Raw genomic sequence first — 12,463 nt, forward strand, 5'->3', positions numbered from 1 at the left:
AGGAACCTATGAAACAAACCATCCTCTTTTTTCTTTTTTTTTTTTAATTTAACTTTGTTCTACAGCTGGTAACTCAGGGTTTCTTTCTGAATTATACAATAAACGTGTCATTCAGTTGACGTTATTTTACTGACTGACTTTTCCCCGCGGAATAAGCGACCCCCATCGTTTCCCCACGTCATACTGGGATAATGTTTCTTACTTGCTTTCTGGGAGATCTGTAAAGCTTTTTCATCTGGCCCCGTGATGGGAAAAGCAGCAGTACTATTGCAGGGCTGCATGTTCTGCCACCTCCTCTCAGGTGCAATCCCTCGCTTTTTGCAGTGGGAAGTAATTAGAACCAGTCATGGAACAAGGCAGTGATCAGCAGGCAAGGTGGCAGGTTGTGGAGGGGAATTTCTTACTCTCAGGACTTTTTAGTGCTAATAAAAACCAACACTTGGAGGCAAACTGTGCTAGAAATAAATTCCTGACCCATTCTGACTTGCAGGGAATCGCACCGGTTCGGTGGCGGCTGTTTCCCAGGAGGAGCAGGAGAGCTACGGGACTGCAAACGCTCACGTGCTCAAGGATGCAGCTGAAGCCAGCAAAGGTTCTCATGTGAATTTCTGCTACTTCTGGCTGATTATAGAACGACAGGGGAAACTTTCTTTTTTGCTTTTCCCTTTTGCTTAGTTCCGGTTGATTCCGAAGTGGAGAATTTTCTCTGAGATGTACAGCTCCATCCTCCTCTACTCACATCCAGGCAGGTCCTGTTTTAATCCCTGGAGCAGCCAGCAAGAAGCTGAAATAGTCAGGATTTTTTTCTTACATTTTTTCCACGTACTGCCCTTGTGCCTGATGCCACTGCAAGGAGGAGGCCAGCGCGCACTGGATCTTCTCACTGGGTTTGCCACTGGCCCCCAGCAGAGCTGGATTTAATCTTTAATTTTGCTGATAGCCGGGTAGGGGGACACGTTACAGCCTTTACTGAATCCTGTGTTGGATGCACCTGTAGCTTCTGGGATCTCCGTCACTTTGGAGAACAGGGGGAGCAAGAAGGGCTACACCTTGCTTTCTGGCATGCTTTTAACCAAGTTGTTCTGAGTGATCTTTCCATAAGTAAATAAAAAATAAATTTTTTTTTCTTTTTTTTTAGTTCCAAGTCAACCAAGTGCTGTTATTTTCTAATTGCAGTGTTCAATAAAAGCGGACTTGTTGATCTTCCTGTGTATGAGAACTGTAAGTGTTTGTAACGGGTTGGGGGGGCCCCCTCGTTCCCTTTCTGGTTTTGCCTGGGCAGTGTTAAACCTTTGCCAAATACAGTTAGGACCAACTGCTGTCTTAACTGAAATTGCATTATTTGAGGTGAAAGCTGGGGCTGTGGCGGGCTGCATCTCTAATGCCTCTTGCAGGGAGCTAGAAGAAGCCGAATGATCTGCTCTCACGAGAGTCTGAGGTCATTTAGGTTTAACCGGGGACAAAGAGGATGTACAGAGGGCAAAAGCGCGTTTAACTTTCGTACAGAAGGAAATCTTTACAAGGGAAGCTGCTTGTGTTATTTCAGGTGTTCCATAGCTGACCTGACCCTTAAGGTTTTGTCCTGTACGTCTGTACGAAAGCTCAAGGGACCAGAAATCCCGGAATCCAGCCTCGAATAGCTGAGTCTACCTGGAATTAACCTGTGTAGAAATAAGTGTGTTAATCCAGAGACAAGGAGCCTGAAAACGGTACTGAGCAGCTCTCTTTATATAACACAGCTTCTGTGTAACAAAAGCTGGACTTGCCTGGTTTGGGGCAATAAATCAGCAGTTTTTCTGCTGTAGAAGAGGTTGACCCAGCTGAGAGGCTGGTTTCCTTCTTCCTACTGTATGAAGCAGTCATGCTTTCCTCTTAATGATGTGGTACTGACCTCTGTCAAATTAACCCCAGCATAAATAAATGTGGTTTGGCCTGATAAATATTCCCATCATGATTTAGGCTGTCTTTAAAACTGAAGGCCGGTAACTTTCTCAACAATCTTTTCTTTTTTCTTTTTTTCCTGAGCACCCGCGCTGCTTTTTAACTTCCCACCCAACTACTGCACTTACCCTCTTCAAGTCCCCACCTTCAGGTTAGTTCACATAATTTTTTTTCCCTGCATCTTTAGATGTTTGTGGACGGCCAGTTGTGCAGCTGGTGGCCTCCTGGGTGCCGCCACCTCCTTGTGGCAGCCACCGCTGCCGTCCCAGGAACGCGGGAGGCTTCAGAAATACGCGGCGACTACAAGCGCCTTCGACGGTATGTGGGGCGGATGCTGCGCTTTCATGTAATATTCAACAATTTAATCCCTCTTTTAACACGAAGAGAACCTTTAAAATATTTCAAGGTCTTCTTTTGCAAGTACATAGGGGGCTCTGAATAAAACCCTCATTCATGCTATGAAAGCTGGAGGTCCGCTGCCACTCCATTTTCTTGCCTCCGGTTATTAAAACATCAAGCTGTCTTACTACTTAAGCTCAGCTAACTTGCTGCCTTCCTCCTTTTGTGTTACGCTGGAACACCTGCCATTAATACTAATTCTACTCTGGAGGGAAACTCCCTTTCAGATATGCTTGTCTGAAAATAAATTGACATGTAAAAGGTCTCTTTTGTCGAGAAGCGCATGTAAAGTGCCGGGGTAAGAAGCTGATCGCTTACAAAAGGAGCCACTGACTCTTTAAACGCCGTGTGTGGAGAGGGTTATAAATGTTAAATATGGGGGGCGATGCTGGAAATGGGCTGACGTGAGACGGCTGGGGAAGGATCGCGTAGCTGCGTCCTCTTTCGTGTTCGACTTGCAGGGTTTGGGTGATATTTGCCTAAACCTGGGGTGCTAAATCTGCTGCCTTGTGTGGGCTCCACGGGGACCCGTTTGGAGAAAACTCTTTATTTTTTTTTTAAATGTTGTTAAGAATAGCTCCCTGCTTCTTAACACAGGAAACAAAAACTAGGAGCGTTGGTGGTGAGTCCTTGGATTTAGCTGCGTAATGAACTCCAGGGCGCTGTCGGTTTTTTCCTGGGATAAAAGTTTTACCACTTTCAGTTCGGAAGGAGTAAAAGAATCCTTGGTTAGAGGATTTATTCTGTCATACAGGCAGTAGAGTGAGACAGAGAAAGGTAAATATTTTTAATGGAAAGAACGATTTTGTCTGAGTTTCTCACACCCTTTGGAGCCTAAGAAAAAGCTTTAAAGCCGGTTTTTGGGCTGGGCTTTGGAGTAGAATTAGGCTGCTTCGAAATCTGCTTCAATACTGCCAGCACGGATGGGGTCCTGTGACTGTGGATGAAGATTGAAGTTTTGTGGTTTGGACCCGGCTTTCAGCTGCTGCCCATTGGGTTTCTGGGTTTTCTAGCGAAGAAGTGATTCATGTTCCCATTAAGATCAAGCCGAAATATGTTCAGGGCTTGAAAGCACAAAAGTGAAGTGTGGCAGTTACAGAAACCTCCGAGATCAGCTTGTGTCACTTCTGGTTTCTCAAAAAAGCACAAACTCCCGTGTGCTGCTCGGCTCGAATGCTGTCTTATTTTTAAACAGCAGATGGTGTTAGAAACCTGTAACAGGTGGAACCTCTTCAGTTTTATACGCGAGATCAGAAGTAGCAGCAATTTCTTGTGTCCCTGGGGGTAGTTTCTTCGCAAAAGAAGCAGCAAGCCGGCCCTCTACCCAGATATTTATTACAGAGGGAAAAATTTTTGAATCACACGTGTTCGTATGAAAGGAAGCGATTCTGGTTTGACTTACTCTGGTTATAATAAAGGGAACCTGGTCATGTTCTCCATAATTCTGTTAGCAACTCCAAAAAGAGAGATGTAGCAGGAGAAATGAGCTGGGCTTGCTGGTGTGCCTCGAGATCCGGCGCCAATCTGCCACAGTCTATTGGCTTCTTGTCTATGAGAATAGCACTTCGCACGCTTAAAGTGTTTTATAAACATTTAATTACTGCAGCTTTTGACTCAGAGCCAGGAATCTCTCATTCAGCTGCATCTTGCGAGGTCTGTGAAAACGGTATTCAAATTGCAGAGCTGCGAGAAGGGCTGAGTTCAAACTTCAGTTACGGAGACCTCGGCGAGTCGGGATCCACGAGCATCGCTCGTCTCGGCCGCCGCATCTGCCAAGTGAATCACTCCTTCAGCAGCGGAAACGGTAACGTGGTTTTGAAATGCCTGTAGATGTGAGGATTTGTCAGTACCCCAGGACGGGGAGCTCCATTTTAATCATATTAGGGAAACGATATGCTAAATTCTCCCCAGCCTGGGCAGGCGAGGATTGCAGCTCTGTCTAGACTGGAGCCGTGTTTGATCCCCCGTCCTCGCCGTTTCCTCTGCTGCCGTAAGCAGCAGGAAAATCATTATTTGTTAAAATTTGCTTTTTCCCCCACCCACTAAACCACTTGTAATTTTAACGTGTTTTCTCCACACCAATTCCTAGCTCTAATTTTTTTTAAAAAAGTAAGAGAAACACCGGTTTATGGCATGGTTTTTCTGGCGTGCCGTTGCCTCACCTGCAGCCTGCCTTGCGCCAGCAGCTCGGGGTCTCTGCGGGGAAGCCACCGGTACTTGTGGGGTTTGTGACACCAAGTAGAAGTGGCAAATGAAGGTAAAAAATCTCGCGTCGCATCAATAACGTCTATCCAACGAGCTGCCTCTTTTACCAGGTGCCTTTTCCACGCAGCAGATTGTTAAATGCAGGCTGGGTGCGCAGTAAGAGAAATCATTGGCTTTCCATGAAAAAACTTGAGGAGTCGGCTGGCTGTGCGTGCGTTTTTGTGGATGCAGGCGAGTGGTCGCTTCTGCTGGGGGCAGAAAACCCAGATGGGAAGTTGTTTCTCTACGAGACACTGATGAGCTGACCCAGATCCCCCTGGAGAGGGTTTATTCTAAACTATCGAGGAGAAAAGCAAGGTCTGCAACTGCTAACATTTCCAGTCTGTAGTGTAATTCTGAAAGCTCACTGCGAGCCCCCTTTAATAAATGCCATTGCTGGCAATTAGAGCCTTTTTAATGAGCCAGATCCTCGATTTCAAGGCTGCTACGCTCCGTTCCGTGAGTTGCGAGCTCACGACGAGCAGCGACTCGCGCAGTAAAACAGGAGTCCCTTTTCCTGCTCTGTTTGAAGAAGGGGCAGGGAGCTCTTCTGATCTTTCATTAAAGCTGGCTTTTCTCCTTGTGGCAGAGCAGATTTAATCAGACCCGCCTCCCAGTTCCAGCTGCTGGGTTTGAACGCTCTGATCTGTGCACTGGGTGCACGTCTAATTATGGAGGCAATTCCCATGGATACCAAGAAGAATTGTCTGCGCCGGCAAAACCGATCCCAGCTGGGAAAACAGGGAAGGAAAAATGTTCGAAACATTCGGGAAGAGACTTTAAAATTTTCAGCAAATTTCAGCGAAAAAATTCCCAGTGTTCTCGCACCCCAATGTGCAAATCTTCATTGCTTTAAAACTAAGCTTCTGGTTGTTGTCATTCTGGTTCGCAAGAGCTGTTGCTTTTTGTGCTACTGGAGGATTTACCAGCACAGCAAAAGTGAATTTGAGGGGCCCCCCTGCCTTGTTACCCACATCCACTCAGGGCTGCTTTTTCACCCTTGTTTTTGTACCCCGCGAGGTTCCCCCTGCTCACCCCAACAGCCCCACAAGCCAGAAAATGGGCAACAAGTTTGTGTTTCCGTAAGGGCAACACCCTGGGCGAGGCAGCGCCCGCACCCCAGGAGCCGCCCGCCGAAGGGCTGGTAATTCTGGTTCCGACTCCGGTGCCAGCGCCTGAGACGTCGGTAAGTTACTCCCCTTTGTGCCTCATTCTCCTGAAATGTAGGAATTTAAATAACTTATTTCTGTATAAATTAATATTTGAAGGGTCTGTTCAAGGGAAAAAGAGTGCTCCCTGGTTAAAAAGGGAGGGGGAAATACCTAATCAAGCGATGCTCAGATGTGGAAAATTAAACAAATATGATTTAAAATTATTTTGTAATTGTTCAGCTGCGAGGCCTTATGTTCAAACTGCATGGGGAAAAAACCTGTTGGTTTTATTTTTTCTTGAACTACACAAACAGAAAAGTCTTTTTGAGGTTTCTTTTTGTTCTTTGGGTTTGTTTGGAGGTTTTTGGAACATCCTAATCAACTACACAATGGTTGTAACTTGTATTTATTTCACTAATTTATCGCCAGCAGGAGCTCAGACACTTTTCAAGATGTTGCTCGCTAATAGAAACACACAGAATAAGCAAAGCTGCAGGACTATTAGGTTGGATTTCCATCTCTTTCTCATCCAGGGCACCTGCTCCCCTTTCCCCCCCTCCCCTTTCATCCCCCTAGTCTTCCCAGCTGTCTGTCTGTCTCATTTATGTCAATTAGAGCTTCAGTGCTGCCTCATTTAATTGGCCTGACTTTCCCCTCGAATAGAAACCCGAGCGAAGGCCGGGCGGGCGGGCAGCTCTCCGCAGGGGGAGGGAGCCTCTCCTGCCGCGGTGAGGGCTGGGGCTCGTTTGCCGGAGCCGAGCACAATAACCTGTTTGTTACCATCCGCCATGGAGAGGTCCGTGACCTCCTAACAGGGATGGTGGCACCGGGGCGGTGATGTCATTCAAAAGCTTGGAGGGGTTTCTGAGGGGTGAAGGTGAGAGCAGGCGGTCACCTCGGCTTGGCTTTCGGCGCGCTGTAGAGATTTGTCAAGATTTGCCGCCCGAGTCGGTGTTTTCTCCCGCCGGGAGGCTGACTCGGCGTGCGCTGAGGTCAATAAGTGACACAACCTCTACCGAGCGTGGCCGCAGAAAGCTCATCCTTCCTTGCGAGTCCAAGCCACCCCCAGCAGCGTTTAACCACCAGCGAGGTTGACCAAGACCTGGGTTTCGTGGGGTTTACATGAGGGCCTGACCCTGTCCGCCCCTTTGGGCAGCGGACCTGGAAGCAAACCAGCTCAGATGAAATCTCTGCCGTCCCTCCGCTTGCCTTCCGACAGCCCAATCCCAGGAACCAGAGCTGACCTACTTCTTCTCCCTGGCTCCTCGCCTGCGTCTCCCTGACACATTACTCAGCCCTTCTTCAGCTCGCAGCAGAAACGCGAGTTTCCCAAATCGCCGGCCCACAGAGGCGTCAATATTAAACGGCAACAGTACCATCTAGTGACTTTGACTCACCGAGAGCATCATTTAGAAGGGGGAGAGGAAATCCGCCAAGTCGAGAGGCCAAGCGAGGCCCCAGATTTGTAAATGAGATCTTATCTCTCGGTTCATTTGGATTTAGGAAACAAATTGTGCTGACGCTGCCACAGCTTTTCTTTTGGAGAGCTGTGCCGTGACGCTTCCTTGGGGGAAGCCCCATTTTTAGCCCCCTGACTCCGCACTGAACCCAGCCCTGACCCACGCTCCCTCTGCTGGTAACGAACTAATTGATTTAATGTGTTCACAACTTCTCGCACACCCACTCACACAGCCAACAGCGGATCCTTGCAACTCTACGAGACGAAATTTAGGGCTACAAGATGAAATGTGGGCTACGAGATGAAATTGAGGGTTTCTCAATCCCAGTGAACGTGCACCTTTTTTGCTCTGATGAGCCACTAGTGAAATCCTGAATCGGACACGTGAAATAAATGCATGCAATTCCATTTACTGCATCAAAAATAGACCCAAAAACTAAGCAGGAAGAGCCCGCTCCAGGCAGATCTGAAATCACGTACTCTCCTTCATAGCTGAAGGGAAGAAATCAAGTCAAAGCATTTCTTTCTCCATCAAAGAAGGATATAGGTTTGTTTCACCTCGCCATCAGAGTTACCCCGGGGAGAATTCTGCTCGACCGAGGCATCGTTTGGTGGTACCAGGTTAACAACAGGCCACAGCGTGTTCTGTGTGTAAGGTGGCAACTTCTCACGGCTGTTTTGCAACACACGCGTGTGCATTCCCTCTTTCACAGTGACAACGTGCATAAAATGTGCCGGATCGAGGGGAGGTGACACAAACCCTGGAACCTCAGAACTCTGGTGTGAAAACACTCCACCAAGCCCACGCAATGCCACTGGTACCGGCAGAAGAAATTGCTTCGCCGGCTCATCAAACGTGTCCCCTCATCGCTGTCAAGAGTGCGGCACTGCCCCAAGTCCGCTCAGCCTTGCTCATGGGCTGATGAGTGCCTGACAATTTTCCGGTTTCAAATTAAACAGAAAACTAAATTAGCAAATTAATTGTTTGCCGTGTTTTTCCTCGGCCCCCGTCAGCTGCCTCAGGACCTGCAGCCAATCCTGAGCCCCTCTCTGCAGTCCCCAGTAGAAGGTGGAGCCGTGCGCTGGGTCCCGCTATCTACCGAGTGTCAGTCATGTTAATTTTAAATTACTTTTGTACAGCTTGGTGTCAAAACGATTAAAGCATGAAAAGAAAAACTGAACTAGAGGGAGGGAAGGGGGAGGGAGAGAGAGAGAATGAATAATTTACCTTGCATTTACAGCAAGGACACTCAAATTTCTTTAACTCCTCAACTCTGAGAAGCCTGAAACTTTTATTTCCTCAACTGTAACCTGCTGGGGACCAAGCCTGAGCCGGCGTTCTGGATCCTCATAGTCTACAGGGAGGCAGTAACTGCTCACAGCACAGAGCCGTGATTTTATCTCAGTTTCTTTCCCAGGTAAGACGTTTCTCCGCACTGCACTCACCGACTGTCGCAATCACCAGCACAGACAAACCCACCCGCCCACCCGCAGGCCTTTTCTCCCCTTCCCAGTGCACCACTCCCGGCTACGCGCACCGTGCTAGATAATTTTGTGCTCAGAAAATACAGAAATGTGGCCTTAAATGCGCAAGAATTAAGCTGTGGGATTGTGGCCTAACAGCCCTGTAGCTCCCTGCGTCTATTCACACAACCAACCTGTGTGCGCTGTGAAAATTTTGGGGTTGGGGCACAGGCTACTTTTATCTTCTTAACTCCATCCACAGCTTCTTTTCTCTTCCCACTACTGAATGGTGTAATCAGTGGTCTGAGAAATATCCCTCGAAATCTGTTGAGGCCAGAAGAACAAGTAGATTCCTAAGAGAGCAACTCAACATCACTAGAAAATAAGTTTAGCTGCTTCTGGTGGTGTTTACTGTGTCTTCAGCTTATGCATAAGAGCATCTTCTATTCATTTAAAAAAAAATAAAAAAGAGTATAAATATTTTGAATTATTTTGTCTTGAAGGATTACAACTTGTAAGGAGGTGTCTTCGACAGATGATCACTAGCAGGGTGACAGAGCTGTTTGGGAAATAAGAGAGGCTGGATTCTGGAGTGTAACGTATCCTGCAGGATGTGTGTGGGCTTGAACTGATTTGTCAAATTTGAGCAAAGAAAACAATTTCACTAATGGGTGTTTTCTGAAAAATTAGCATGCCAGCGTGGCAATTTTTGTGCTGCCTTCTCACTATCTCTCCCTGGCAACCCCAGAGAGGAGACACCTGTATCTTCTTACCTGCGTTTTACTTCCTTGGCCTTAGGACTAGGAGAGCCTTGCCAGATCCCAGACAGGTTGCGCGACAGGTTGAAAAGCTTGAAATTTCCTCCTCCAGAAGAACCTGCCTGACCTCGCTTTGGCTCACTGATCTCCACCGCTCTCCATCCTCATGGCTATCGCTCCTGCGGCCCGTGACAAGGTGGGAAAGGCAAACACAGGCACCCTGGCCAGCAGCTCACCCAAAGAGGCAACGCCGTCCTCTCTCCGTTCCCCCGGGCTCCCCTGCCGGCGCCCAGAGCGCAGGAACGGGGCAGATTTGCGCGTTTTGGAGCTGTGACAGGCCCGCGGCGGCACACAGGCGTTCCCTTCGACGGGCAGGCACGGAAACGTTTCTTTCATCAGTAGCGGGATTCCCTTCACGTGACAATGTTTCTTCAGCTGCTGATTCACAAATACATCATTTAACTGACTTCTTTCTTTTTTTTTTTTCCTTTCCCCATTTGGGAAGCTCCTGTGAACTTCCCTCATCCTCTGCCAGAGGCCTAGCAGGAGGCTGGGAAGATGAAGAGCGGCGTCTCTTGCAGAATATTTCAGTAATATCACTTCAGTCGTACCATGTGGGAGTACAGAGTATCAAGTAGTCCGGGCTGATAACCACAGCTTTCCCTGTTTAATATGCGCTTAGCGCTGCAACAGCAGATATATAAAACTAACACCTTTTTTACTAGAACCTGCTAGTCCGGATTCAGACTGATCTCCGCTCACTTGAGCAATTTTTAAAGTAAAAAAACGTTGCGAGCTGGCACATTAAAAATACAGGTGTAAATACTACCCCAGATCTGGTAATTATTTAGAATAAAGCAGAATTCTCAACCAGATGGTAGGGTTTTTTTCTCCCTAACAAGCAGGACTGCCCTTCTACCTGGCACTGGGGTAAGAAAACAGCAGGAGAGGGATTTGTATTGGATTATTATCAACAATACTGTTAAATCGCTTCCAACTGCAAAATCTTTACGTATCAGCCATGAACCGGTTTCAAATTCTAAATTGTCCGCCGGCCAGGCAATTAACATCGGTAATTGAATGAAATTCAGCCAGAATAATTGATTTATGCTTAATCACAGGACCTGAAACTTTTCGAGGTATATGTTTACACGTCACGCAGCTGTGCCGAGGAGCGCCGCGTTGGGCTGCGGGCGCAGGAGGGACGTTGTTGCTCACACGGTTCTCAGGAATCACTGCAAACACTCAAGTGGTTAATATTAAAGTGGTCACTGCTGGAGTGGTTGCTATAAAACCAAGAGGACAAGCAAGAACACACTAAAAGGGCATTTAGGAATAAATGATATCAGGGGGCTGTGGGCTTTTTTTCCTTTTCCTTCCAACATTTAAGTTTCCTGCAGTTGGACAGGAAGAATTTTGAGTTCTTCGGTTTAATATGCAGGGAGATTTTTTTAGGCATTTTGATAATCCTCCCATGATAATTTAAACTATCGATCAGGCTTTTCAGTCCAGACTGTTGAAGCAGCCCTTTGTCGGTCGACACTTTATCCCCTTGAAGTATCCAGGACGATTTATTCTTACATAAGACATGTAGACAAAGTGACATTTTCCTATCTCCTGCTATCTAAACACACGATTGCAATTACTCCGAAACAACCAGCATCAGAACGTGCTGCGCTATTGGCTTTTCAACGTGGCTGTTTATAAGCTTTCCCCAGGTCCTGTCTTTTTATTGAGGAGGGGGATAAAAAAAAAAGGATCTGGAAACAATCCATTCTCAGCCAAAGTTTTTGGAAGGAGTTGTTTTTCATTTGCCGACTTGCTCCAAAGAAAGCCGTCTGTGTGCAAATTCGCGGATCCGCTGATGAGTAATCAGCGAGCTTTTGTGTTTTAATATTTTGATGGTAGCAGCGAAGGAGCGCGAGGCTGACGGAATAAATACATATATTTACAAGACGTTCTGTACTGATTGGAGTACAAAGACCAAAATAATAAAAGTGCGACAAAGAGAGCAACTAACTAAAAGCTATTAAAAGGGAGTTGAGGCCCAAAGCAGCGCAGAGCTCACCTTTAACTGACTGGTGCTGGATTTGTGTAAAGCCGAGAGATGTTTCTCAGTCCTCAAGGACTGCTCTTTCCAGTAGACCCTGAACTACGTAATTTAAAACCGATGAACGAGACAGCAACTTCAAAGAGATCAGGAGGTCGAGGACAGCCTTCGCCCTCAATTTACATTTGGATTTTAGGTTTGTAAATGAAGCCACGTACAGATTTAGGAAAGGTGATAAGGAAAGGGAAGAGCATGAGAGGTGCCGGGCATCTGGAATCAGGAAATTTCTATGGAAATGCTTGGTCGCTAACAGGATTTACGGGTATCTACTTGCTATAATGGATCTTTCTCTTCCACGTAATTTCATTACATGTCGCCTGCTTTTCCTGAGTAGACCCAGCATTCCCGAAACTCGTGGATTCTGCGAAGGAAAGGGGGTGTTCTTTGTGTCCGAGAGCTGCACTGCAACCCCAACTCCACGTTTAAAGGGTGGTGAACTCCGGGAACTGGCAGAGCTGGAGAGACGAGCTTGTAGCAGGTAACAGGCTGGAGAAGGCAAAGCAAGGAAGGAAGGTCTTTAACTGTTCCGCAGAATCCCTAAAGCCCGTATCTAATGAACCACGCGGTATTTACTGATGCCATGTGTCCTTGTTTGTGTATCACGGACATTTATCATCACACTTGCTTTCCCCTCCTGTTTTTTTCCACTTTTTTTTTTTTTTTGTGGCTTGCATGAACTACACGTTTTTACTCTGGTCTCGTTAAATGTTGCAACTATTACAATGTAACCCCCAAAGCTCTCTCCAACTTGCAGGTATCCTTTTAGCCGAGTCTAAGGTGAATGAGTTTCCCCCCCCACCTCCTTAAGAAAACCTGTTGTTTGGAGGGGCAGAGGAGTAAGAATAAAGCACAGCCTATTGTGTTCCGAGCGAGAGAAGCGACGCGGGTGGGAGAGGCATTTCCTCAATTTCTTCACTCCAGGCAAGACACGAGGCTT

The sequence above is a fragment of the Apaloderma vittatum genome, unplaced genomic scaffold (genome assembly GCF_000703405.1).
Source record: "Apaloderma vittatum isolate BGI_N311 unplaced genomic scaffold, ASM70340v1 scaffold18216, whole genome shotgun sequence".
Classification (NCBI taxonomy): Eukaryota; Metazoa; Chordata; class Aves; order Trogoniformes; family Trogonidae; genus Apaloderma; species Apaloderma vittatum.